General features: G+C 41.3%; 1 pseudogene; it reads left to right on the top strand.

The window, feature by feature from the left end:
• Positions 1-14,079: 14,079 nt before the first annotated feature.
• On the top strand, positions 14,080-14,197 carry LOC126102257 (5S ribosomal RNA; annotated as a pseudogene).
• The last annotated feature ends 10,157 nt before the right edge of the window (positions 14,198-24,354 follow it).

Genomic DNA, 24,354 nt, shown 5'->3' with positions numbered 1-24,354 from the left:
TATGAATTTCAAGTCAAACCGCATGATACATTTAAAGCAAAGCATTATCCCATTCCGTATATCCACAGAGAACAAGTTAAGAAAGAATTGCAGGATATGCTTGACCAAGGAATTATTGAACCAGCAGTTAGTCCGTACATAAACCCGCTACATATTGTTAAAAGAAAAAGATGGCTCACTTCGCCTTGTACTTGATTCGCGTCAGATTAAATGACATAATCGTTAATGAAACAGATCGACCACAGACACTAGAGGAACTACTACAGAAGTTTCACGGTACTACTGTTTATTCTACACTAGATCTAAAATCGGGGTTTTGGCAAATTCAGCTTCATCCGAATTGCAGAAAGTATACAGCTTTTCTCTGTTTTGGTGACTGTTATCAATTTTGTAAATTACCATTCGGTTTAACTATTTCTTCTGCAGCTTTTATTCGCGGTTTGAACACAATACTTCAGACAGAACTTAAGGACAGAATCACGACGTACGTAGACGACATTCTTATTGCAGAAGCTAACTGGTCTGAACACAATCTGATTTTAGAACGACTGTTACAAACTTTTCATGCGCAAGGACTCACAGTTAACCTAAGTAAATCGCACTTTGGCAAAACTTCTATAAAATTTCTTGGACACGTAATTTCAGCAGAAGGCATTGCGCCTGATCCGGAAAAACTTCAAGCTCTACGTGGCATTACGGTTCCCACAACGAAGAAGCAATTACGCAACTTTTTAGGCTTAATTAACTTTTTTCGTAAATTTATTCATTACTCTGCTTTAGACACACCTAGATTATGTCAATTGACAGGTAAGAACAGTATTTGTTCCTGGGATAAGCAAGCACATTCTGAATTTGTGAACCTGAGAGAAGCCTTGTTGAATGCTCCACTTTTATCGCACCCAGATCTTACCAGAAATTTTTCCATTGCCACCGACAGTTCCAACACAGCTTTAGGCGTACATATTTTTCAGGAAATTGAAGAAGATGGCTCTACAGTAATCAAAAACATCGCATTTGCAAGCCGCATTCTGTCACCTGCTGAACGAAATTATTCTGTCACAGAACTAGAAACATTATGTGTTGTTTGGGCTTTCACGAGATTTCGGCATTTTCTTTATGGCAGACATACCACCGTATACACAGACCACAGGGCGATACAATTTTTACTTTCAGCTAAATTCACTCACGACAGATTAAGCAGATGGAAGCTTTATTTGCAGGAATTTAATTTTACAATAGTTCACATTCCCAGCACACAAAATGTTGTAGCAGACGCATTATCTCGTTCTCTCAGCAACAATCAGCAAGACGTCGCAACCAACTTCTGCAAAGCAAATTTTAGCATGATGTACATTCAGCAAGTTGCATTTGAAAATTTTATTTCATCGTCATTACAGGACATAGCACAAGAGCAAAGTAAAGACAATGTGTCGAAAGAAATTAAACACCCTTGGCAAGATAAGAATAATGTTACGATTAGACACCATTACACTGTACGCAATTACATTCTGTTTCGCCACTCTCATCCAGACAGCAACAATTGGTTATTATGCATTCCCGACGAACTGGTTAACAAATTAATCTGGTATACTCATTTAAGCCACGCACATTACGGAGCAAGAAAATGTTTTCTTATACTGAGACAGAACTTTTATTTTAACAACATGGAGAAACGAATACGACGAGTTTTAACGTCATGTAGAATTTGCCAGAAAGCTAAGTCAGACACCACATCACATATTCCTCCATTATATCCGATTGTACCTGTTAAATTAAGACACATGGCTGCTGTAGACATTTTTGGTCCGATTCCCAGAACTAATAGAGGTTTTTGCTACATTTTTGTCGCTGTTGAACTAACTTCAAAATTTGTTACTTTCACTCCGTTACGTAAAGCTACTGCCAAAACTGTTTCGAAAGCATTTGTAAAGCATTTTCTATTTCATGTAGGGCATGTGATGAAAGTAATTTCCGATAACGGATCACAATTTCGTTCTGCTATATGGACACGTATGTTACGAGCTAGAAACATTTCTCCGATCTATATATCCAAGTACCATGATTCTTCGAACCCTTGTGAACGATTAATGAAAGAAATTGGTAAACTGTGTAGAATTTACTGCCATAAAAGACATATTGATTGGGACAGACACATACACTCATTTCAGGAAGTAATTAATTCCATACCAAATGAATCCACTATGCTATCTCCGTCTGTTATACTAAAAACCGTTGAACCACCAAACAAAATTAAAGAATTAATAAACTTTCCTAGATCTCATAGACTACGACACCGTGAAATAATTGACATTGCGCTGAACAACATCAAACGTGCCGCAGAGCGCCGGAGAAGACAGCAAAAACAGGTTTGTACACGCCGAGACTTTCACGTGGGACAGAAGATATTAGTACGAACACACTATTTATCCAACAAAATAAAAGGTAGGTGCAGTAAATTTGAACTTCTATACGCAGGTCCGTATCGGATTCGCAGCATTCCTCATCCCAATGTCGTACACGTCGAAACTTTGAGAACAAAAAAAAAAAAAAAAGTAAAGGCAATCACCACGTCTCCAACATCAAACCCTTTATTGAATAAACATACTTTATGATTTATCGCACAGTAATGCCATTTCCTATTTTTTTTATGATCACGTATGCAATTATACTCACATGAACACTTACTGATGATTATCGTATTTTGTCTTGGCAAGTGCCTGGCAAGGTATGGTTAGCAGGTCGCTCCTCTTGTCGATTACACATCAGACCGTGCATATTTTTCCAGACGAACTTACACATTTTATGACCACTTATGCAATTATATTTATGTGATTGCCTACTGATGATTGTCGTATTTTTCTTGGCAAGTGCTCGGCAAGATAAGGTTAGCAGGTCGCTTTTCTTGTCGTTACACATCAGACCGTGCACATTTTCTATTTTTTGTGTGTGTATGATTGTTTTCCTGTTTTGTTTGTATGCACTGTGAATTAGTTAAGATATAGCAAACACCAGTTGACTTTGACATTTTTGCCCTATGATATCTCAACATCGTGACTATTTTACATTTTTCTTTTTTTTTTTGCTGCTGCATTGTGATATTCCGTGTACATTTTTTGCCTTTGAACACTGTCTATGCTTTTGACATATTACGTTTTCTGTCATGTTATGCTGTATGCTTAATTATCTTACCGTTAAACAGTAATTATTTAATGGGTATATGATTTGAATGCAAGACATTAATCTTTGTTCATCATTTTCAGAAAGAAATAACCTGTAAAGGAAATAAATTAAACAGAAATTGGAATTTCAACTACGGAATAGACGAAAGAGGATACAAAAACCTTATGAAGAAGAGTAAATGGATGAGAATTAACAAGCATTAACAAGAATATACAATACACATCGCTGAATAGCAGTCTTAACTAATTTTTTCTTTCAGAATACGAGGCGATTGATGCAGTCTGTCAGACAGAACTACACATCTTAGTTTTAGTGATGAAATATGTTAGAGATAAGGAATAATTGTGTAATGAATAATGAAGTGATTTTTTTTGCAGATGATAATGAGTGATGATGAATAATGATGAAGAATATGATAATATGGGTAATGAAGTTTTTCTTTACAGGTGATGATAATGATGGAGTTATGGATAATGAAGTGATGGATAATGAAGTTTTTCTTCTTTACAGATGAGGATGATGTTGAAGTTTATGTATTTACGCTATGTAGTTACTTAAGTATTTGTTGCAGTTTGCTTTGACAGCAGGTGTTATATTGCATAGTAGGATGACGGAAGGTTTTGGAAAGGACAGCTATGGAACATATTTTTTTATACACATTTCACTACCTGTTAATTCGAAGTTCACTACTTTTCAGCATAGTATACGTTTCTTCTTTCAGCACAATAATCCATTTTGTATTTTTTTCCAGCAGAAGCTTTTCATGATACTTACTAAACCTGTTACTTATTATACCTGTACTAGCACTTACATTTTTTTTACCCATTTGTGTATATCATTTATAAATGTGATCACATATACTCTATTTGTTTCACAACCTTGCTACAGCTGACTCATGACGAATGACGTTACACATTTTTCATTTACAGGAACAACCTAGAACCAAATTTTTTTCTTTCTTTTCCTCTTCTTGCTTTCCCTTATAATGCATTGCTAACTAACAAAAAAAAAATGTATTATCAGTCCCACATAATGCTACTAGTAATTAGAAAGAACTGCTAATAATGCTTTGTAACTAGGAAAATACTACTAATTACTATATAGAGATGACCAATGCTTTGTAACTAGGAAAAGAATGCTACTAATTATGCTTTGTAACTGGAAAATGAATACTATTAATTAATAATGCTTTGTAACGAAGAAAAGAAGGCTACTGATTATTACTATATTGAAATGACAGATGATTATTTAATAATGCTTTGTAACTAGGAAAAGAATGCTACTAATTATGCTTTGTAACTGGAAAAGAATACGATTATTTAATAATGCTTTGTAACTAAGAAAAGAAGGCTACTGATTATTACTATATTGAAATGACAGATGATTATTTAATAATGCTTTGTAACTAAGAAAAGAATGCTACTAATTATGCTTTGTAACTAGAAACTGAATGCTACTAATTCCGCTTTGTAACTGGGAAAAGAATGCGATTATTTAATAATGCTTTGTAACTAGAAAAGAATGCTACTAATTATGATTTGTAACTGGAAAAGAATACGATTATTTAATAATGCTTTGTCACTAGGAAAAGAAGGCTATATTGAAATGACAAATGGAAAATGAATACTACTAATTAATAATGCTTTGTAACTGAGAAATGATGACTGTATTGGGATGTCCAATGATTGAGTATCAACATTATTATTGACTACCTCCTGTTTTAAGTAATGACTCCTGATGATTTGTAATTAGAGAACGGTGCAAATATTCTATGTAAATCAATTAATGAACATTTTTCTGTAATACTACATTCATGGTACAGAAATGTTCAATAGTTGGGCTATGAATGCCTCAAACTACTAATATAATTACTAATGACAACTTGTATGTGACCTAATGTCCTTCACCTTCTGAGCTAACTACCCGGAATTACTGTAATATCCCTTTGTCCTGTCTATCCTCATGATCATAGAGCACTATATTTGGTTTTGCACTAATTCTACGTTGGTGTGCCTTGTAAAAGCGTGGTGTTGACACGACATGTTGTCCACCACCGTGAGCGATGGAGACGTTATTATGGTCCCACTGTTTGGTGTACCTGATGTACTGCTAAAATGATAACTGGGAATATTACTACGACATTTCAGTGTCTTGGATACGCTGATAAATACTTCTGGGAAAAGAACTGCAAATTGTCTCACTTCGTGTTGTATTTCTGTGGAAAGATATGGACTTCCAGTGCAGCTGCGTGCCACCTAAGTGCTACAACCATGACGCAATCCTTCCTATTCCTTTCCTAATTATTGTAAAATGAAAAAGTCATATACAGTGCGTGTGCACTTCTTTTCTTTTGTTAATGAGATCAGTTATCCTGAAATTACTAAAGACTTCTATAGTGCATGTGCACTTTATTACACCCCTTGATTTGTTTGTTTGTTGTAGAAAGATATGTTCAATACTTTAGTGCGTGTGCACTTATGTAATATATTTTGTACTTATTGTACATATTTTTGTCTTTGTCTGAAATATTTTGTACTCGGTGCATGTGCACCATATTTATTTCACGTTCTACATCTGAATATTCTTTGTAATTGTAAAGTTATTTAGTTAGAAAAAAATTTTGCCGCGATTGGCAAGTCCAAATGACTCACCATCGCTGCCAAATTTTTGCTGCCCCCCCCCCCCCCCCAGTGGAGGGTTATGAAACGCGTACGCAGCGATGGTGAGGCATTGCACAATCTCTGACCAGAGAGCATAGAGTTCAGTACAGTTGCGAGAGAGTAATAGCGCGCGAGTGTTTTGTTGCGAGGCAGTAGTGAGTAGCGAGCCGCGAGAGTATGCAGTCGGTTGCGAGTTTTCAGGGCAGTTGCATGTAAGCAGTCGGTGCTAGTAGCGCGCGAGAGATAGTCGAGTTGTGTGACGAGTCGGCGGACGCGGACATGGCTCTGGTCAAGATTCAGGACGAGGTATATTTTTAAATAACGTAATGAAGCAGCTTTGCGCTCAGCTAATAATGTATTGTAATCGATCTTAAGTGTAATTAATTTGTTCAAGAATTACCCCAATAATAATTTGTTTTTAAACTAAGCATTTTTTAACAAACAATCCTTTTTTGCAATAATATTTCCCTTGCATTTCCTTAAAGAAAAGTTTCCCTTAAGTTAAAAAATATATATATATATATATTTGCGATGCATTTCCTCCAAGCTATGGCGAAAAATAAGAGCAGATGCAGTTTTATTGAGGTAAGAATTTGAGTTTAATCAGGGCCTAGAGATCGACATTTCGGTCTATTGGTGTTTTCATTGTCACTGAGATTTCATTCCTTATTAAATTGACTTTCATTTTTTGGGGAGATTACACTTAGCACGATTATAATTGTCATTTCAAATTATTGTCATTTTAAGAAAATTTCTCTGGGAGGTTACACTATTGTCTCATTTTTTCTTACATTTAGCCGGGAGATTACTCTTGGCTCCATTTATAATAAAATAATTGTCTTACGAAATTTTGTGGGAAAGTTTCAATATCATATTAATTTAGGTTGCATTTATATATTCATTAGAGTCAGAACCTTATTTATTTTCTTTGCGTCTACATATCCGGCAGGGCCAGATGCGATTTTACATTGTTTACGTTTGTCTTACTAAGGCAAACCTTAAATATACTTCAAATAGCAACCTAAATTTAAATGTTCAACTTACAACATATCGTAAGTCGGAGAGTGAAAAGTCAGAAGTTTGAGTGTGGTTAAAAGGTATACGGAAAGACAAAGAGACACAGGAAGATTGCAGGTGTATTAGATCATGTTCGGGCAGACGCTAAGATTATAAATTGTAGGACACACAGAGGAGCAGATAAAGACTGGGATAACAATTTGGTAACGATGAAGGATCGCCTGAAGGTAATGAGAATCATCCGGAAGAAGCAGTGTGGAAAGAAGTATGGTACAGGAGTACTGGATCATGACGTGATGTTTGAGGTTCTCTGAGGTTGTAAATACTCCGATAATAAATACCACAGAAGCAGTTCATTAGAAGAAAATTTTGGTGGTGAACTCTTATGGGACCAAACTGCTGATGTCATCGGTCCCTAGGCTTACACACTGCTTAATCTAACTTACACTAAAGACAAGACACATACCCATGCTCGAGGGAGGACTAGAACGTCGGTAGGGGGAGCCGCACGAACCGTAGCAAGGTTAACAGAATTAGACGCCTCAAAAATGGCAATACAGTAATGCGACACAGAAACGTAAGGAAATTTAAGAAGGCTGTCAATATTGAGCGAAAGACAGGAACATTACGATACTAGTCACTTATGAATAAAATAAATGGAAAGTGCAGGGAAACCAAGGCGAAATCACTGCAGGAAAAATGTGAAGAAGCAGAAACAGAAATGGTCATCGGGAGGAATAATTCAGCATACATAAGTCAGAACAGTCAGGTGAAAATAAAAAGCAAGAGCGTAGTGGAAATGTCAGTGCTCAACGAACAGGAGGGAGCGGATAGATAAGAAGAGTACAGTAAATGGTTCTATAAGGGGGAAGACGTGCCTGATGAGGTGAGAGAAGAATAAATGTGATTCGATATGGAAGAGACTGGGCTCCAGTATCAGAGTAACAGTTTAACAGAACTCAGACTTTTAATGGAATAAGGCAGAAGAGGTCGATAACATTCCACTGGAATTTCTAAAAATATTGAGGGTTGGTTGGGTTGATTTGGGGAAAGAGACCAAACAGGAGGTTATCGGTCTCATCTTATTAGGGAAGTATGGGGAAAGTGTGTGTGTGTGTGTGTGTGTGTGTGTGTGTGTGTGTGTGTGTGTGTGTGTGTTGGGGCTTATGGGCGCTCAAGATGGGGCAGGAAGTCGGCCGTGCTCTGTCAAAGGAACCATCCTGACATATGCCTGAAGCAAATTAGGGAAATCACGGAAAACCTGAATCAGGACGGCCGGACGCGGGATTGAACCTTCGTCCTCCCGAAGCGAGTCCAGTTTGGTAACCACTTCGCCACCTCGGTCGGTTTGTATTGAGGGTAGGGAGAAACAAACGGCTATTTGAGTTGGTATGTAGTATCTATGACCCTGCAGACATTTAATTAGACTTCCGAAATACATCACCTATAAAATCCCGAAAAACCCAGAGATAAATAAGTGCGAGAACTAGCCCACAGTCACAAGTATCCAGGGTGGTGACGAGAATTGGTTGGTTGGTTGTTTTGGGGAAGGAGACCAGACAGCGAGGTCATCGGTCTCATCGTGTTAGGGAAGGATGGGGAAGGAAGTCGGCCGTGCCCTTTGAAAGGAACCATCCCGGCATTTGCCTGGAGCGATTTAGGGAAATCACGGAAAATCTAAATCAGGATGGCCGGACGCGGGATTGAACCGTCGTCCTCCCGAATGCGTAACGAGAATTGTATACAGAATAACTGAGAAGAAAAGTAACGATCTGTTAGGTGAAGATCAATTTGGATGTGGGAAAGGTAAATGCAGCGGAGAGGCCGTTCTGGCGTTGCACTTGACAAGGAAAGCAAGACTTAGGAAAAATCAAGACACTTTAATACGATTTTTTGAACCAGAAAAAGCGTTAGATAGTGTGAAATGGCCGAAGATTTTCGAAATTCTGAGAAAAGCAGGAGTAGGCTATACGGAAATATGGATAATGTACAACAAACTAATGAATTAGAACCAAGAAGGAGAAATAACACTGCAATACCCAAAACGAATTGCTCGAATTTAGAAGACTGTCGGACAGTATACAGTCTTTAGCTCCTACCATTCAGTCTATATACTGAAGAAGCAATGGCACAAATAAAAGAACATTCACGAGCGGCATTAAAATTACAGGTGAAATGATATCATTTGCGAGATTCGCTAACGACATCGCTATCCTCAGTAAGACTAAAGAAGAATTACCTGACCTGTTGAATGGAATGAATTCTTTGGATTTCTGTTTCAGTTCAGGACTTAGACATTCTACCACCTCACCATACTATCCTGACAGGTTCTTTGTGGAAACTCCTAACCACAGTTTTCGGACGGCTTCAATTGACTACCACGTTTACATTACACCCATTGAAATGAGACTCTGGAATGTCTTATGTATGCTTTCTGTACGACGAAGGACAAAACATACGAGGAAGTGCTGGTTGGCCTGATGATTGTATGTAATACGAATTCCTCTCCAGCCAAAACACGGTCTATTGAAGAACTGTTGCTCAGCAGAATGACTCATAAGTAGCGTAGGGCAAGTAGAGAGCGCCACAATCAGGACTGCATACGACCGAGGCACACAGGGCCAACACCCGGCATCATGGTGTGGGGAGCGATCTCCTACACTGGCCGTACACCACTGGTGATCGTCGAGGGGACACTGAATAGTGCACGGTACATCCAAACCGTCATCGAACCCATCGTTCTACCATTCCTAGACCGGCAAGGGAACTTGCTGTTCCAACAGGACAATGCACGTCCGCATGTATCCCGTGCCACCCAACGTGCTCTAGAAGGTGTAAGTCAACTACCCTGGCCAGCAAGATCTCCGGATCTGTCCCCCATTGAGCATGTTTGGGACTGGATGAAGCGTCGTCTCACGCGGTCTGCACGTCCAGCACGAACGCTGGTCCAACTGAGGCGCCAGGTGGAAATGGCATGGCAAGCCGTTCCACAGGACTACATCCAGCATCTCTACGATCGTCTCCATGGGAGAATAGCAGCCTGCATTGCTGCGAAAGGTGGATATACACTGTACTAGTGCCGCCATTGTGCATTCTCTGTTGCCTGTGTCTATGTGCCTGTGGTTCTGTCAGTGTGATCATGTGATGTATCTGACCCCAGGAATGTGTCAATAAAGATTCCCCTTCCTGGGACAATGAATTCACGGTGTTCTTATTTCAATTTCCAGGAGTGTATATTAGCGCCCTACGCGTAGTCACCACGACTTTGTAACTGCGTAAGACGCACTAGTGTATTTAAGATGGGTTACCAAATGTATCTGCAGAATTTTGGAAAAGTGAACATGGAGGAGGTAAAGATAATGAGTTGGCCTTTGCCATCCTTTAAGGAGTCCTGTCAGAATGTCCGTTTTGTGACTTTTGAACATTCTCTTTATATATATATATATATATATATATATATATATATATATATATATATATATATATATATATATATAGGGTGTTTCAAAAATGACCGGTATATTTGAAACGGCAATAAAAACTAAACGAGCAGCGATAGAAATACACCGTTTGTTGCAATATGCTTGGGACAACAGTACATTGTCAGGCAGACAAACTTTCGAAATTACAGTAGTTACAATTTTCAACAACAGATGGCGCTGCGGTCTGGGAAACTCTATAGTACGATATTTTCCACATATCCACCATGCGTAGCAATAATATGGCGTAGTCTCTGAATGAAATTACCCGAAACCTTTGACAACGTGTCTGGCGGAATGGCTTCACATGCAGATGAGATGTACTGCTTCAGCTGTTCAATTGTTTCTGGATTCTGGCGGTACAGCTGGTCTTTCAAGTGTCCCCACAGAAAGAAGTCACAGGGGTTCATGTCTGGCGAATAGGGAGGCCAATCTACGCCGCCGCCTCCTGTATGTTTCGGATAGCCCAAAGCAATCACACGATCATCGAAATATTCATTCAGGAAATTAAAGACGTCGGCCTTCCGATGTAGCCGGGCACCATCTTGCATAAACCACGAGGTGTTCGCAGTGTCGTCTAAGGCAGTTTGTACCGCCACAAATTCACGAAGAATGTCCAGATAGCGTGATGCAGTAATCGTTTCGGATCTGAAAAATGAGCCAATGATTCCTTTGGAAGAAATGGCGGCCCAGACCAGTACTTTTTGAGGATGCAGGGACGATGGGACTGCAACATGGGGCTTTTCGGTTCCCCATATGCGCCAGTTCTGTTTATTGACGAAGCCGTCCAGGTATAAATAAGCTTCGTCAGTAAACCAAATGCTGCCCACATGCATATCGCCGTCATCAATCCTGTGCACTATATTGTTAGCGAATGTCTCTCGTGCAGGAATGGTAGCGGCGCTGAGGGGTTGCCGCGTTTAAATTTTGTATGGATAGAGGTGTAAACTCTGGCGCATGAGACGATACGTGGACGTTGGCGTCATTTGGACCGCAGCTGCAACACGGCGAACGGAAACCCGAGGCCGCTGTTGGATCACCTGCTGCACTAGCTGCGCGTTGCCCTCTGTGGTTGCCGTACGCGGTCGCCCTACCTTTCCAGCACGTTCATCCGTCATGTTCCCAGTCCGTTGAAATTTTTCAAACAGATCCTTTATTGTATCGCTTTTCGGTACTTTGGTTACATTAAACCTCCGTTGAAAACTTCGTCTTGTTGCAACAACACTGTGTTCTAGGCGGTGGAATTCCAACACCAGAAAAATCCTCTGTTCTAAGGAATAAACCATGTTGTCTACAGCACACTTGCACGTTGTGAACAGCACACGCTTACAGCAGAAAGACGACGTACAGAACGGCGCACCCACAGACTGCGTTGTCTTCTATATCTTTCACATCACTTGCAGCGCCATCTGTTGTTGAAAATTGTAACTACTGTAATTTCGAAAGTTGGTCCGTCTGAAAATGTACTGTTGTCCCAAGCATATTGCAACAAACGGTGTATTTCTATCGCTGCTCGTATAGTTTTTATTGCCGTTTCAAATATATCGGTCATTTTTGAAACACCCTGTATATATATATATATATATATATATATATATATATATATATATATATATATATATATATAAAGTAAGGGAATGTAGGGCACGTATATCTCTGCTTAAGCCAGCATAAAACCGAAAGAATATATAGTTTACGTGGATGGTTTGTTGTGAAGTTTTCTCGGTTACCATTGTGGATGTTTTTCTTATGCACATTTGTATTCCAGTATGTTCGCCCCCTGTCGTGTCGCATGGAGTGTATTGCAGTATATTAAGACGTCACAACACTGAAGCCGCATTTTCGAGTTCTGTTGCGGTTGCCTGCTATGCAAGAGGTTGCTAGAAGAGCACAGGAACCACGGCTAACGCCATTCTGTCTGATGTTAGGAGGCGAGAGAACACGCTGTAGTTTGTGGACAGTCACCAAGGAAGAAAGAACCTTAGGAAGTCAGAGTTACGTGGGTTTCAATACAGCGACGTACTAGCAACAAAGCACTGAAACTGTCAGCACGGTGCATGGCCGACAGTAATACGGACATCTTTAAGTTGTGGCAGCAGACGGTGTCTCCCTTCTGGCTTCCAGAAGGAAGCAGCAAGTTGACAGTGAAGAAGGATGGAAGAGAGTTCCACTTGTGGCAACACAGACCATAGCGTAGGTACGTGCTGTGCAGTTGGTGTGCTTTAATAGTATAGTACTGTTTTGACTGATCCAAAAAAAAAATGGTTCAAATGGCTCTGAGCACTATGGGACTTAACATCTGAGGTCATCTGTCCCCTATAACTGAGAACTACTTAAACCTAACTAACCTAAGGACATCACACACATCCATGCCCAAGGCAGGATTCGAACCTGCTACCGTAGCGGTCGCGCGGTTCCAGACTGAAGCGCCTAGAACCGCTCGGCCACACCGAGTGGCACCGATCAAAAAACAGTGTTGCGATGTGCACCGGGATCGGTGAATTTGGCCATGTACAGCAGTTCTTGTGCAGAAGCAAGGAAACGACGTGAGAGAAATTTGATCGAGCCATAGCCACATGTAAATATATCTCCACGACAATGCCATAGTGCCGTGTACATCATTATAGTTTTGTACTTCAGAACACAGTGAAGCCATTGTTAGATACCGGTGTTTTAAGCGGTAAGTCACTGTATATTCTGCTTCTTTATGCATATTCCTTATAGATTCTCCAGTATGTAATATAGCCGTGTAGATGTTGTTGTCGTGCCTGTTGACCGTTTGGCATACAGTGGACGTATTGGTAGCAACGAACTGTACAACATTGTAGGGAGACATTCCGTTGTTCCTATTTTAATTTGGTATCCTTTTGTAAATGCCATTTTCGTGCAGAAGTAATATTGCTTTATTTGTGTAATGCATTGCTGTCTCTTAGTATAAGTTTTGACTGTATATTAGTGTTGTGCAGTTTGGAGATTTGGAGACGATATTATTTTTTTATTGTTGTGCGAGCAATTGTTTTGTTGTTTGTTATTTCATTTGTTATCTGAAGTTAAATAATGGAGGAGGGTGAGTGCAAGGGTTACCTGTATTCGTATCTCTTTGCATTGTAAATTGTTGTTTGATAAAACAAAGTTTGATTACAAGTCCACTCTTGTACAAGCCCAAGATGACCTTCACTCGCATCAGAGATCTACGCCACAAAGAGTAAATACGAATGATTAAAGAAATGTACAGTTTCACTGTGTGATGAATTTTCTGTGCTGGAAGACAAAAACTCTCAAACGAAAAATTGGGTCAAATAGAGTCAATCATCGTTTATATACGGCCGAACCATCTGTTTCCGGCAACAAAGTTCCTGTTTTTAATGTCCTGTGCCTAAAAGCAGTGCTCCTTATCCGCGTCTCTTCCTTTATACTACATCAGGTGAGCTAAACAGTGTCACTGCCGCTGATCTTGAGGGCGAAGCTATGACTTACGGAAGTGCTTGTATCTCTATGTTATTGCTCCGTCCCTCTCCATCTTTTAGACATCAGCACAGTTTTCTCTTCACGCGAGGGGGGCCGATACCGTGAATTACCACAAAAACATTACTGTTGACTATGTAAAATGAATCATCTATGCTATTAGGAATGATATTCCCTACGAGGAAACAGTGAAGAGAGTACTTGCACGTGTAGAATGTTAACCGAGAAATACCTAACGAATCATATTTTTGAATGATGCACGAGTTCTGCCGTCTAACGCCAACGGCCTTGCCGCAGTGGTAACAGCGGTTCCCGTCAGATCACCGAAGTTAAGCGCTGTCGGACTGGGCTAGCACTTGGATGGGTGACCGTCAGGTCTGCCGAGAGCTGTTGGCACGCAGAATGCACTCAGTCCTTGTGAGGCAAACTGAGGAGCTATTAGATTGAGAAGTAACGGCTCCTGTCTCGTAAACTAACATACAGCCAGGAGAGTGGTGTGCTGTCCACATGTCCCTTTATATCCGCATCCAGTGACGCCTGTGGACTGAGGAGGACACGGCGGCCGGTCGGTGTCGTAGGACCTCCCGCGGCCGGTTCGGACGGAAATAGTTTTCTGCAGTCTAATAATTAGACATGATTACAGTGAAACTCTTATTATTTCTACGTAGATGAAAAACATGACATAATTTGAAATACAGTATGTCCATCCTGAATGTCGTAATTGAACTGGTTCAAGCAATAAATCATCAGGAACGATACAATTTTTAAACTAGTATTATATTGCAAGCAACCACAGGAAACGTACTCTCAGAGGAGAAAATATGAATTCCACTCACTGATTATTTATTGCGACAGCAATTCATAGAAAGTTTCGGAGAATAATTTTCTTCTGCTCGGTTATTTCTTTTCACCAGTATCGAGCCCAGTAGGGCAGTTGCTTAGACAAATGTACAGGGTGTTTCAAAAATGACCGGTATATTTGAAACGGCAATAAAAACTAAACGAGCAGCGATAGAAATACACCGATTGTTGCAATATGCTTGGGACAACAGTACATTTTCAGGCGGACAAACTTTCGAAATTACAGTAGTTACAATTTTCAACAACAGATGGCGCTGCGGTCTGGGAAACTCTATAGTACGATATTTTCCGCATATCCACCATGCGTAGCAATAATATGGCGTAGTCTCTGAATGAAATTACCCGAAACCTTTGACAACGTGTCTGGCGGAATGGCTTCACATGCAGATGAGATGTACTGCTTCAGCTGTTCAATTGTTTCTGGATTCTGGCGGTACACCTAGTCTTTCAAGTGTCCTCACAGAAGGAAGTCACAGGGGTTCATGTCTGGCGAATAGGGAGGCCAATCCACGCCGCCTCCTGTATGTTTCGGATAGCCCAAAGCAATCACACGATCATCGAAATATTCATTCAGGAAATTAAAGACGTCGGCCTTCCGATGTAGCCGGGCACCATCTTGCATAAACCACGAGGTGTTCGCAGTGTCGTCTAAGGCAGTTTGTACCGCCACAAATTCACGAAGAATGTCCAGATACCGTGATGCAGTAATCGTTTCGGATCTGAAAAATGGGCCAATGATTCCTTTGGAAGAAATGGCTGCCCAGACCAGTACTTTTTGAGGATGCATGGACGATGGGACTGCAACATGGGGCTTTTCGATTCCCCATATGCGCCAGTTCTGTTTATTGTCGAAGCCGTCCAGGTAAAAATAAGCTTCGTCAGTAAACCAAATGCTGCCCACATGCATATCGCCGTCATCAATCCTGTGTACTATATCGTTAGCGAATGTCTCTCGTGCAGCAATGGTAGCGGCGCTGAAAGGTTGCTGCATTTGAATTTTGTATGGATAGAGGTGTAAACTCTGGTGCATGAGACGATACGTGGACGTTGGCGTCATTTGGACCGCAGCTGCAACACGGCGAACGGAAACCCGAGGCCGCTGTTGGATCACCTGCTGCACTAGCTGCGCGTTGCCCTCTGTGGTTGCCGTACGCGGTCGCCCTACCTTTCCAGCACGTTCATCCGTCACGTTCCCAGTCCGTTGAAATTTTTCAAACAGATCCTTTATTGTATCGCATTTCGGTCCTTTGGTTACATTAAACCTCCGTTGAAAACTTCGTCTTGTTGCAACAACACTGTGTTCTAGGCGGTGGAATTCAACACCAGAAAAATCCTCTGTTCTAAGGAATAAACCATGTTGTCTACAGCACACTTGCACGTTGCGAACAGCACACGCTGACAGCAGAGAGACGACGTACAGAATGGCGCACCCACAGACTGCGTTGTCTTCTGTATCTTTCACATCACTTGCAGCGCCATCTGTTGTTGAAAATTGTAACTACTGTAATTTCGAAAGTTTGTCCGCCTGAAAATGTACTGTTGTCCCAAGCGTATTGCAACAAACGGTGTATTTCTATCGCTGCTCGTTTAGTTTTTATTGCCGTTTCAAATATACCGGTCATTTTGGAAACACCCTGTAGCTCTTTCTGTTGCGTTACAAATATTTATTTTCATGCTGTGTGTTATTACGCTGCGACAAATTTCCCTCATATCCGTTGCATTTTCTCGTTTCCCTTTATCTCCAGGTCAAAAACTCTGTAACAAAGAACGACTCCACGGCTGAATACACCGCGCGTAGTAACGTTTTATGGAATCATAGTCGCTTTAAATAAAGTCCTATTGCAACTCAGCTCCAGGTGCAAGCCCGAACAGTACTACTTCAGTATTAATACACAACTACTGCTCATTCGAGACAAGTTGGTTGCGTCTGTATGTCACTTGGCTCTGTATTTCCTGCTAGGAACTGCTCTAGAGTGTATTATTTCTGAGGCTAACATAGCTATCTGATTACAGGGTACGATATATGAAACACGACGTAATTAGTAGCTATAAGTGTGACGAAATTTCTGTTCAATACACGCTCTCGTATATGGAAATAGCCGGCCGCGATGGCCGAGCGGTTCTAGGCGCTACAGTCTGGAACCGCGCGACTGCTACGGTCGCAGGTTCGAATCCTGCCTCGGGTATGGATGTTTGTGATGTTCTTAGGTTAGTTAGGTTTAAGTAGTTCTAAGTTCTGGGGGACTGATAACCTCAGAAGTTAAGTCCCATAGTGCTCAGAGCCATTTGTATATGGAAATAAACAAGATAGTCGCGGCAAGTTGAAAAGGGCACTGAAAATGAAACCGACTGTTTTTATAAAAAAGTAAGGAAATTACAAAACATCGTATTAACATAGTTCCGAAATGAAGCATCTCAAAGTCTCGTATGATACAGAGTAAAAGTACATGCAGTGCATGAAAGAAAAAATGAGTCACTTAAACAAAGGTACTGATTATTATCATTTAATGTAATTTTCACCAATAAACGAGATACAGGGGGTTGTTTTGAAGTTGTTATCCACAGTCCGAAGATTGGTGCGGTGCAACTCGCTCTACCAGTCTGTCGTTTACAAGACTTTCCCCTCTGCGTAAATACCGTACTTTGCAACCATTTGAAGTTGCGTAGCGTATTCAAAGGCTATTCTCCCTCTATAATTTTTAGCTACACGTGGCCTTCTGTTTCTACATTGACATTTCCTGATGCATCAGGAGATGTTCTATAGATTGCTCCTTCTTTTAGTTAAGTAGGGCCATGAATTTCTTATTTTCTTTAATTCCAAGTCCTGATTTGTTATTCTATGTACCCATCTAATCTTCAAACGTTTTTTTATAGTGCCAAATTTTTAAAATCTCTTATCTTATCGGAACTTTCATTAGCCCATGCTTCACTTCTGTTTAAGACCACACTCCAAACAAATATCTTCAGGAAAGATTTGCTAGCACGTATACTGATGTCTGAATTTAACAAACCCCCCCCCCCCTTTTAGGAAAGACTTTCTCTCTATTGCTAGCCTCAACTGAATACTCGGCCACCACACAAATTTTCTAGGTTAAATAGTTAAATCCTTCAACATCACTTGATTTAATAAGACGGTATTCCGTTACACTTGTTTTACTTTGTTTGGTGTTCATCTTATAATATCATTTGTGGATAGTACGCATTCCACTTAACTGTCATTCTAACATTTTTCCAATCTTTGACAGTATTGCAATGTCGCCAGCAAACCTCAGAGTATTTACATCTTCTCCTTGAACTTCGATGTCTTTTCCATATTACTCCTTGGTTTTCCTTAGTGCTTGCTCAGTATGCGGAATTAATAACAGTGGTAGTTGACTCTAGCCACTTCTCACTCCATTTTCAGCTACTGCTTCCCTTTGATGTCCTTCGACTCTTGTCATCGCAGTGTGGTTCTGTAAAAGTTGTAAATATTCTTTCACTCTCTATATTGTATCCCTGCTGCCTTCAAAATTTCAAACAAAATAGTCAAATCAATATTGCCAAAAGATTTCCCTGCATCTGCATATCCTAGGTATGTAAGTTTGCCTCTCTTCATCTACTTTCTGATATAAGATGTAGGGTCAATCTTGCCTCGACCATATCTTTGGAACCTAACCTAAGATGAGCTTCACCAGGGTCGGCATCTACTCGTTTCTCTATTCTTGAGTGAGGAATTTGTTTCAACATATGGTAGCCATGACCTTCAAAAGATGATTCGGGAGGACTCACAGGTGGCAGCTCATATCTTTTTTGTAACTGCCATTATCAGATCCTTCCTGAAATCCGAGGCTGTTTCACCTATCTCTACTTTTTGTGCAATATTGTCCACAATTTTATTTCCTTTATACAGAATTTCTATTTATTTCTTCCATCTTCCAGCTTTGCCCTCTCTGCTTAGTACCGGGTTGCATCTGAGGAATTAATAATCATACAGCTGCTGCCCTTCGCTCTAAAGGTTTCATTTACTTTCCTGTAAGCGCCATTCATGTTTTACCTAGTTATACATGCTTCTAAAGCCTCGTTTCTGGCCTCTAGACATTCTTCTTAGGTATTATGGCTAGTCAACAGATTTTTTACTTCTGTACTCAGTTTAGTCTGCTACATTTGGGACATTTATATAATTCTTCTTACTATAATGAACCGCTGCTCGCTTCCCTATTTCGTTTCTCAGAGATATCCATACGTCTCATATTACATTCCCTTCCCGTAGTTAACTCCAAACTTGCGTAATACTCCGTCTGAAACTCTCAACAACAAATGGTTCGGGATTTCCTCCCGGTCTTACCTGAACATTCTACTTTTTCCAATTTTTTCAGTTTTAATATGCTGTTCGTAACAACTATAATATGTTGGGAGTCCTTATATGGCGTTGGTAACGTCTTACAGCGTGAAACTTGCTTTCAAAATATTTTCCTTGCCATTCTATACTTTCCTGTCACATTAGTGTGACCACCTGTCTACAGCATTAAAAACCACATTTTGCAGCGCGTACCGCCTCTAGATGTGCAGGGAACAGAGTCATTGGTGATCTGGAAGGTGACGTCAGGGATGCGAAGACATGCTGACTCCAATGCCTCAACCAGCTGCGCTAGGTTTCTAAGTTGAGACTCCATGGCGTGAACAGTCCGATCGAGGTTGTCCCACATATTCTCGACAGAGAAGTCTCCCGAAGTAAGAGTAATTTCAGGTGTGCCGCAGGGGAGTGTCGTAGGACCGTTGCTATTCACAATATACATAAATGACCTTGTGGATGACATCGGAAGTTCACTGAGGCTTTTTGCGCATGATGCTGTGGTACATCGAGAGGTTGTAAAATTGGAAAATTGTACTGAAATGCAGGAGGATCTGCAGCGAATTGACGCATGATGCAGGGAATGGCAATTGAATCTCAATGTAGACAAGTGTAATGTGCTGAGAATACACAGAAAGATAGATCTTTTATCATTTAGCTACAAAATAGCAGGTCAGCAACTGGAAGCAGTTAATACCATAAATTATCTGGGAGTACGCATTAGGAGTGATTTAAAATGGAATGAAGATATAATGTTGATCGTCGGTAAAGCAGATGCCAGACAGATTCATTGGAAGAATCCTAAGGAAATGCAATCCGTAAACAAAGGAAGTAGGTTACAGTACGCTTATTCGCCCACTGCTTGAATACTGCTCAGCAGTGTGGGATCCGTACCAGATAGGGTTGATAGAAGATATAGAGAAGATCCAACGGAGAGCAGCGCGCTTCGTTACAGGATCATTTAGTAATCGCGAAAGCGTTACGGAGATGATAGATAAACTCCAGTGGAAGACTCTGCAGGAGAGACGCTCAGTAGCTCGGTACGGGCTTTTGTCAAAGTTTCGAGAACATACCTTCACCGAAGAGTCAAGCAATATATTGCTCCCTCCTACGTATATCTCGCGAAGAGGTCATGAGGATAAAATCAGAGAGATTAGAGCCCACACAGAAGCATACCGACAATCCTTCTTTCCACGGACAATACGAGGCTGGAATAGAGGGGAGAACCGATAGAGGTACTCAAGATACCCTCCGCCACACACCGTCAGGTGGCTTGCGGAGTATGAATGTAGATGTAGTTGTAGATGAGTTTGAATCTGGAAAGTCTGGTGGTCAACGGAGTACCGTAAATTTATTCAGGTGCTCTTGGAACCACGTACGTACACTGCGAGCTGCGTCACAAGTCGCATTGTCCTGCTGGTAGATGCCATCATCCCGAGGATAAACAAATTGCGTGTAGGGTTGGACTCGGTGCTGAAGGATAGACGTATACTGTCTTTCATCCATTGTGATTTCCAAGACGACGAAACCACCGAGGGAGTGCCATGAAAAGATTCTTCATACCAGACACTCTGTCTTGTGTGATGTCCTTAGGTTAGTTACGTTTAAGTAGTTCTAAGTTCTAGGGACTGTTGACCTCAGAAGTTAAGTCCCATAGTGCTCAGAGCCATTTGAACCATTTGAAGCTGTTCTTGACTGAAATCCAGAAATATTTTCTTCGTCTTCTTTGGTGAAGGAGTTTCCAAAAACCGTGTTTAATAACTCTGTTTTAGTGCCACTGTGATCAGTGACTTCACCGTTGCTATCGCCCAGTGGAAATATTGATTGCGTCTTGACGCTGGGGTGCTTTACGTGTGACCAGAATATCTTTGGCTTTATTGCCGGATTCAGAGACAGAGTTTAGTTGTGGAAATTATTAAAAGCATCTCGTATTGAAGTATGCTACATTTCGAACTTCCGCAAAACTTTGCCAGTCTTGGGGATTTTGCGTTCTTTTAAATTTGGCATGCTTTTTTCGTTGCTTCTGCAACCGAGATCTGTCCCGTTTTGTGTACCATGGGGGATCAGTACCATCACTTATTAATTTATGTGGTACATATCTCTCACTTTCCGTCGATACTATCTCTTTGAAATCATTCGACATCTTTTCTAGGCTTACATGATCAGATCGGAAGGAGTGAAGACTGTCTCTTAAAAAGACGTTTCGAGCCTTTATATTTGCTTTTCTGAATATTTATACTTTGCGTTTCTGTTTGATGATTGTAAGTGTTACGGTATTCAGCCTAGGAGCAACAGCCTTGTGGTCGCTAATCCCTGTAATCGTCACGATACTCCCTGTTTCTCTAGGATTATTTGTTGCTAAGAGGTCAAGTATGCTTTCGCAAACATTTACGCTTCGAGTGGGCTCATGAACTAATTACTCAAGATAATTTTTTGAGAAAGCATTGAGTACAGTTTCGGATGACGTTTTATGCCAGCCGACGGCTTTAAACGTATAATTTTTCCAGCATATCTAGGGCAGAGAGAAGTCACCACCGACTATAATTTGAAATGAGACTCAAGATTTCTTCGAACTGTTCAGCAATTATATCTTCTTATTTGGGGGGGGGGGGGGTGGTAAAACGATCCAGTTAATAGTTTAGTCCGATTGTCAAGTATAACCTCTACCCATACTATTTCGCATGAACTATCTGCTTCTGTTGCACTACAAAGTAAACTACTTCTGACAGCAATAAATACTCCACCACCAACTATATTTAATCTATACTTTCTGAACAGTGTTAGAACGTTTGAAAAAATTTTGGCTGAACTTATTTCCGGCCTTACCCAGCTCTCTGTACCTAGAACTATTTTAGCTTCAGTGCTTTCTATTAGGGCTTGGAGCTCTGGTTCTTTCCCAACACAGCTACGACAATTTACAACTACAATACCGATCGTTTCTACAACCAACTTACTATATTTGACCTTGACTATATTAGATCGACGCCCTTTCTGTGGTTTCCCGAGACCCTGTAACCTAAAAAACCTCCCACTCTCTTCCACAAAGTCCCCGCTACCCGTGTAGCTGCTTCCTGTGTATAGAGGACTCCTAACCTATTAAACAGAACCCGGAAACCAACCACCTGATGGCGTAGGTCAAGGAATCTGCAGCCTACACGGTCACAGTACCGCCTGAGTCTCTGATTCACACCCTCTACTCGGCTGTGCACCAAAGGACCACAGTCGGTTCTGTCGACGATGCTGCAGACGGTGAGCTCCACCTTAATGTCGCGAGCAAGACTAGCAGTCTTTACCATTTTCGCTATCCGCCCAGGTCCAGAGAGATTCTCATCCAATCCAAAGCGACACATATCATTGGTACCAACATGAGCCACCACCTGCAGTTGGCTGCACCTCGTATTCTTCATAGCATCCGAAATTACCCTTTCCACAACCGCCTGAAACTTTGATTCAGACGCTCCAATCGGCTCTGCACCAAAGGACCACAGTCGGTTCTATCGACGATGCTGCAGATGGTGAGCTCCGCCTTAATCTAGCAAGCAAGACTCGTAGTCTTTACCATTTCCGCTAACCGTCCGAAACCAGAGAGGCTCTCCTCCAATCCAAAGCGACACAAGTCATTGGTACTAACATGAGCCACCACCTGCAGTTGGCTGCACCCTGTATTCTTCGTAGCATCCGAAAACACCCTTTCCACAAACAGAATGACTCCCTCCCCCCCCCCGCCCCCCCAGTAAGCACACGGCCCCTGTAAGCACACAGAGTGAACACTGACTTCCATCCCCTCCTTGGTAGCCATGTTCCTAAGCAGCCCCCATACACGCCTAACATTGGAGCTAACGCCCGAAACCTGTTCGTCAAATGAACTGGGGTAGCCCTACGATCGGTGCTTCTGAAAGCCTTTCACTGCCTGCTAGACCTTGGACCACAGGTGAGGGGTCAAACTTAGTACCTGGGGTGGTCACAGCAGTGGTTCGATCAGTGGACACTGGGGATATGCTCGACAAACCTCGCATCCCCAGGTCCGACCTCCCCCCTCCCCCACAGTGACGTCCCTTGGCAGCAGCCTCAAGCTGTTTGACGGAAGCCAACACAGCGTGGAGCTGTGAGCGAAGCGTCACCAACTCAGACAGCATCCGTACACAGCAATTACAGTTCCTATCCATTACTGAAGCCGCTCCTGTTTGAAGCTCCAGAATTCGAAGTGCTCTCTCCCACTCTACCTGACACTGAGCAACACTAACTAAAAAAAGCCTGTACCATACGAGGGTCGATAACAACAGTGGTACTGTACGCTACACTTTTATTGAAACGGTAATGTACACTATGCTCTTATTAAAATAAAGGGTTGTGCCTATTAAGCACTTGAATGTGCAAGAAGTTACACAAATGAACTAGTAACTACGCAGGCATCTGTAAATAAGTCGGTCCTGGGGGAACTCGTACAATACAGGGTGATTCAAAAAGAATACCACAACTTTAAAAATGTGTATTTAATGAAAGAAACATAATATAACCTTCTGTTATACATCATTACAAAGAGTATTTAAAAAAGTTTTTTTTCACTCCAAAACAAGTTCAGAGATGTTCAATATGGCCCCCTCCAGACACTCGAGCAATATCAACCCGATATTCCAACTCGTTCCACACTCTCTGTAGCACATCAGGCGTAACTGTTTGGATAGCTGCTGTTATTTCTCGTTTCAAATCATCAATGGTGACTGGGAAAGGTGACCGAAACACCATATCCTTAACATACCCCCACAAGAAAAAATCACAGGGGGTAAGTTCAGGGCTTCTTGGAGGCCAGTGATGAAGTGCTCTGTCACGGGCTGCCTGGCGGCCGATCCATCGCCTCGGGTAGTTGACGTTCAGGTAGTTACGGACAGATAAGTACCAATGTGGTGGCGCTCCATCCTGCTGAAATACGAATTGTTGTGCTTCTTGTTCGAGCTGAGGGAACAGCCAATTCTCTAACATCTCCAGATACTGTAGTCCAGTTACAGTAGCACCTTCGAAGAAAAAGTGACCAAAAACTTTATTGGCTGAAATGGCACAGAAAACGTTCACCTTAGGTGAGTCACGTTCATACTGAGTTGTTTCCCGCGGATTCTCGTCGATTCACTTCTGCCGTACTCAATAACACAAAAAGCTTTCTGTTGAGCGGTCGCCATCTTAGCATCAACTGACGCTGACGCCTAGTCAACAGTGCCTCAAGCGAACAAATGTACAACTAAATGAAACTTTATAGCTCCCTTAATTCGCTGACAGATAGTGCTTAGCTCTGCCTTTTGTCGTTGCAGAGTTTTAAATTCCTAAAGTTGTGGTATTCTTTTTGAATCACCCTGTATATAACAAACGA

Source organism: Schistocerca cancellata, chromosome 9 (assembly GCF_023864275.1).
Source record: "Schistocerca cancellata isolate TAMUIC-IGC-003103 chromosome 9, iqSchCanc2.1, whole genome shotgun sequence".
Taxonomy (NCBI): Eukaryota; Metazoa; Arthropoda; class Insecta; order Orthoptera; family Acrididae; genus Schistocerca; species Schistocerca cancellata.
Note: the sequence above shows the minus strand (reverse complement) of the source record. Positions and strands in the feature narration are given on the sequence as shown.